The sequence below is a fragment of the Pteropus alecto genome, unplaced genomic scaffold, assembly GCF_000325575.1.
Source record: "Pteropus alecto unplaced genomic scaffold, ASM32557v1 scaffold20, whole genome shotgun sequence".
Classification (NCBI taxonomy): domain Eukaryota; kingdom Metazoa; phylum Chordata; class Mammalia; order Chiroptera; family Pteropodidae; genus Pteropus; species Pteropus alecto.
The window spans coordinates 18,610,571-18,616,570 of NW_006436298.1; the positions used below are offsets into that span (position 1 = coordinate 18,610,571).

The 6,000-nt window shown below is 32.4% G+C and overlaps 1 pseudogene; it reads right to left on the reverse strand.

The window, feature by feature from the left end:
* Positions 1–917: 917 nt before the first annotated feature.
* On the reverse strand, positions 918–1,036 carry LOC112480842 (annotated as a pseudogene).
* Between the last annotated feature and the right edge of the window lie 4,964 nt (positions 1,037–6,000).

Sequence of the window (6,000 nt, forward strand, 5' to 3'; positions counted from 1 at the left end):
GTATTAGAGTCTAGAAGAGCACATTTGTAATGTCTTGTGGTAGTACATTTATCTCTTGGTGACAGAAGGAATAATTGCTTTAGAGAGCATATCAGTGGCTGTTTAAAATTTAACTCTTTCTTGCCTCACACCTAATGTTACAAAATTGAGAGAAAAAGATTATGAGAAATCTAATCCAGATAGCACAGTTATGGAATATTGGTTACCCATTTTCAAGGAATGGTGAAAAGGTGGGAAAGTAATAAAATATTTTTCATTATATGTAGGTATATATTGCTTATTTATAAATGTTACTATTATGTACTGTTATCATTTCTGCCTGTTTTATCTCTGGAACATAGTCTTCAAGTTAAATATACCTATTTAAAGTGTTTTTCTTTTTTTCGTCAAAGATGAACTGGGTCTAAGTTGTCAGGCTTTGCTGTCCTCTTTTTTCAAGTTTGACAGCTTTCATGGCTTCTTGAATACTGGTTCCCTTTTATCTGTACTTTTGTGTGAAATTTGTTCATTCTTCAGGCCCTTAATTTCTCCTGAAAAGATTTGTTGATAATTATGTCTCCCCCAGTGTCCCACCAACTCACCAAAGGCAGGAATGGCATCTTATTAGACCCCATCAAAAGGTACAGTGCTTAGGTAGAGGTGAAGAGATACCTCAAGGTAGGGAGATCACAAAACTTATTGTTTAAACTGATCACTTCTGAAAGAGATTAGTAATTATGCTGGGGTATTAGGTGTAGACTGTCCCATATAAACCAGGATTCATGTTTCTTCAAGGCAGCCTGGGTGGAAACAAAGGTAAGACACTACTGAAATCAAATTTTAATTAAAAAATAAATTTTTTTTTAGGTGAGGCAATCCGTGGTTGACCTCACAGATTGCAAGGACCTTGTCAGTTTACAATCCCTTATTTTTTTTTACGCCTACAGCACCTGGTCTTCCTAGGTGGTCTCCCATCCAAGTACTAACCAGGCTCGACCCTGCTTAGCTTTTGAGATCAGACAGGATTGGGCTTGTTCAGGGTAGCATGGCTGTAGACTGAAATCCAATTTTTAAACATGAATTGAGTACAGTAGTCCTTTGTTATCTGTGAATGATATGTTCCAAGACTCCAGTGGCTGCCTGAATCCACAGATTGTACTGAACCCCATATATACTGTTTTTTCCTATACGCACAGATCTATGATAAAGTTTAATTGATAAATTAGTCACAGTAAGAGACTAACAATGATAACTAATAATAAAATAGAACAATTATAATAATATACTCTAATAAAAGTTAGGTGAATGTGGCCCATCTCTCAAAATATCTTACTGTACTATACTCACCTTTTCACCTAAAGAAAACACTTCATAGTTTCTCTTTGGCATATCTAAATTGCCAGCATCACTACTCTTGTGCTTGGCGGGCTATTATTAAGTAAAATAAGAGTTACTTAAACATAAGCACTGAAATACTATGATAGTCAATCTGATAACCAACATAGGACACTCAGTGACTAACTGGCAGGGAGTGAATACAGTGTGGATATGCTGGGCAAAGGGATGAGTCCTGAGCAGGATGGTGTGAGAACCATCACGAAACTCAGAATGGTGTACAATTTAAAGCTTATGAATTGTTTACTTGTGAAATTTTTCATTTACTATTTTAATGACCATGGGTAACTAAAACTACAGAAAGAAAAACCACAAGTAAGGGGAACTACTGTATTCTGGAACTGAACCAGTAAAATATTTTAAAATTACTTTTATTATAACTTTATGGTAACCAAAAGTTAAACATTAAATATGACATATTTTGTCTCCCAATGACTCATCTTTAAAAAGAATGAAGATTGTATGAATAGGTATGTGTGTGTATCAGTATGATGTTGCTTTTCTTGACTTGTATTTTTTCTGCTTAAGTCTATTGGTTTTGCACAATATGGGAACATTTAATTTTGAAAGAGATTGATTTTCTAAAAGGGTCAGTCATGCATTGAAGAAGGGGGATGATTTCCGTACTAAAAATGCATTTGTGTTAAATGCTAGCTTGTGGCTGGCACATAGTAGGCATTCAATAAGTATTTAATGAATGAATAAATTAATGAGTGATGAATTCTAGCTTAGATTTTTTTCCCCTGTAGGACCTGTGGATAGCCAGTATTTTCATCTGGTTCATGCTGTTTCTTCAATTTATCAAGGTCACTTTGAATTCTGATCTGTTCTTCTGAAGTGTTAGCAACCCCTTCTAACTTGGTGTCACCTGAAAAATACAACCTGTATGAAATGTGTGACTTAGTTAAGCTAGGAGTGTCATGTTGGACATTTTCTTAAACTAGAACACAGCGGGAAATTATTACACAACCAAAAGCATACTTCATTTCAGTCTTATCAGTCCAGCCTAATCCACATTTGACTGATTTTTCTCTCATCTTCTATAACCAATTACTCAGCTTTTTCATTAAATAAAAAATAAGATGCACAACGGAGCCTCATGAAAATTAGAGGACAAAAAAGGTAATAGGTGAGGGCATTGGAGAAATATCTTTTAAGCATACTTTATAAATTATTCTCTAGTGTATACCTGTTATATATTTCTTGATAGGCAAGTCTTGACAAATAATGTATAGATAGTCCCATAGGACAGATGTAAATTCTGTAACACATTCATATGCTCTTTCAAAAATTTGGTAGAAAAATATCTTTCTGCTGAGAGCTTAATTCTCTTCAAGTTCCATAGTTCAGTATTTTGTTATCAAGAGAGCTATTATTTACATCAAGAAATAATAATCACTCATTACATTAAAATACATAGTCTTCTAAAATGCATAAAGCAAAATTTTTAGTTTTTTTTTTTTTAAAACCACGATGAATAGTAGGAGATAAATTAATCAATGACTATATATGCAACATGAAGGAAATAACTGAGATAATTATTCAGGTATTTTAAAATAAAATTCTCTTTTGCCTTATTTATTGATTAACTTATTTATATATAGATGAGGTCAAAGTTGTCTCACTTGAGTTTTTATTTGTGGACTTATGTCACCATGGAAACTACTAAACCATTGCTCGAATATTAGTGGATTGTCTCTACATTTTGATCTTTCTTATTCTTAAAGAAAACTTTTAAATTCTCTTCCTGGAATATAAAAATGTAAAGTACTATTTACTAACATATCAAGTAATTAAAATTTTTATATTATGTACGATATGCCTTTTTTCATTTGGGGAAATATGACAATGCAGGTAAAAGATAATTATTTCTATGGAATACATTTATAAGAGAATTCCTTTTGTTTATATAATAAGGGAAAAAACACCCATCTGATGAAAAGGACCCTACTCTAAAACATGTTTAAAATTCTGGTAGCATGACATGTTTTAATAGCTTAGGACCGCAGTAGCAACACCCCCTTTGATCCATAAGTGGCAGTGTGTATTTGTATGAGGAAGTACAGTTGGCAGTGTGAATTCCTAATGTAGATGATGATCTGTATGTCACAGGCTTCATTTTCAACAATGCTATATGCAAATTAGATATAGCTTCATGCCAGGGTAGAACACCATGCATGGAGTAATTGCCAGCATTTTTCCTGGTCATTCTACACATGGGATGAAAATAATAATCATTTAGGGACCTATTTCTATAAATTAGCAGAATAAAAGAATTATTTCATACACATTTTCACTCTATTTTTATCACAACTAAAGATGTTCATTTTTGTTAAGTATTTAATTTATATAAAAATGGAATTTTAATACAATATTTAATTCAATATTTAATCTCTCTTTTTTAAAAGGTGACTTTACATAGTTTAGTGTATGAGAACTATTTAAAATATAATAAATTTGTTGCAAATTATTTGTACGTCTTTAAGTGCCATGAATAAAATACATGATGATTAGATATATAAGAGATTATTCTATGACTGTGGTAGTACACGGAACACAAATGTTTAAATTAATTTTTGCTTCACCTAAAAGTGTTTGCTGTTTCTGAGTTTTTCCTTTAATTTTTAAGAGGAACAGTACACATGGACCTAAACACAATAAAGAAAGGGATAATTTTTTCTAATGACAAGAGCTTAACATTCCTAGGGAGAGAAATTTAGCACCAGATTTTGAAAGTCTATGAAGTGAGAAAAAAGTACTAATAGATGAATTAGAAACAGAAAATTTCTGGTATAGCATCTGTGGCCTTTCCTCATCTCATTTAAATTTTTTCTCATTTTAAAAATGTAGTGATATGTACTCCTCCTTTTCAGTTGCACATGCAAAAGTGAAGCAACTGCTTTCCTCCATACGCAAAATGATTTGTAAATGCATTCTGTGAATAAAACACATTAAATGCCATTTGCATATAGTACGTTAACACATGTGAAAAATGGTTCACACAGTACATTAGGAAGGGAATAAACAGAAATGACTTTAAAATGCCTGCTATATTTATAACAATTTAAAAAGATAACAGAGCAATGAATTTCAGGTACATTGGACTTAATTCAGTGACAGTGTTTTCTTTGGAAGCCTTTATTTATTAATTTTTTTTTGAAACGCTTCTTTGCCAATTGCAGTGCTAAGCTGCCAAGATTTTCAGAGCTGACCAGGAGGTGGAGAGCTCATGCAAATGAGCTCTTCTTCTCCGCTGGCAGCCCACAATGACTGATTCAAAAGAACACTTTAACCTAGAAGATGAGTCTGAGCTGAATATCACCAGCCAGAAACTACTCCAGTGTTCCACATTAGGTAGGAGGTTGCCTTCTAAATAATATTTTACCTTCCAAAATTCACTGGCTCTGTTTCCATTTATGGAAGACTTCATTTCCTCTTTTTTAAAAGTGAAAATCCCCATACATTTAAAATCCTTCCTTTCTTTAAGTTAAATTTCTAGGCATTGTTTCTATTTCTCTCAACTTATCTAACACCCATTAATAGGAATATATGTGTACATCTTTATTCCCAGGCTGTCTGAATTACACATGGCTAAGTTTCAGTGTTTAATAATATATGGAATCTGAAAGAAATGTTGAAAAATATACAATGTGTGTAAGCCTCAAAGTTTTATTAGGTTCCTAGTGTGAGCTGGCACATGATATAATTTTCAAGAATAGTATAACGGGAGGATGTTTGAATTGGCAAGATGCAAGTCCAGCAGTATATTAAAACATCGTCATTTTACCTCAGATTCTGGTTTCGTATACACTTCCGCCTTTGGTAATTTACATAAACATGCATAGTCTATGAATTATGCATAAACCTTATTTTAAATGCAGAGCTTTCAACTCTCACAGTGCACTAGTATACACACCCATTTGATTGGCTCTGCCCTGTTTTCATTACTCGCAATTTCTTGGAACACAAAAGAGGTTGAAAAGGCTGACAGGAATGGACAGTATTTTTTCTTGTGTGTGTGTGAAATATTTGTTTCCTTTTCAAGGCAATTGGTGTTGCAAAGTTTTGCCTGTGATTGTTGTTCCTAGTTATTTTTTCCAGGGAAGAATGCATTAAAATGTCTGAACCTACAAAACAGCAATCACAATCAGATACTTTATTTATTCAACATACATTTATTTATTTATTTATTTATTTATTTATTTATTTATTATTTATTTACTTACTTACTTATTTACTTAATATTTAAAGAATGCTGCAGAAATTGTTCTCTATTTGAATAAATGTGGGCACGTGGCTATAATGAGGAAGTAACCATTAGATTTTTGGGGCTATCCCAATTATACTTGAAATAAATGGGCAATCTTAAACATTGATGGAATTGTTAGGCATGCAGAAAATGTTAAAATGTTAGTATTATTGTGTTTATTCGAGTAGAATTGAATATTGTGATTAATGTACACACATAATGAATCCTCTGCATTTGAGACATTGTGTGATTATTCTGCTTTCATATGAACTTATCTATGTGAAATAATTCATCCAACAATATAAGGAAGGAGATATAGATATTTTTACTAAAGTGGCAGTACATTAAATAAAAATATAGTGGCATGTAAACATGAC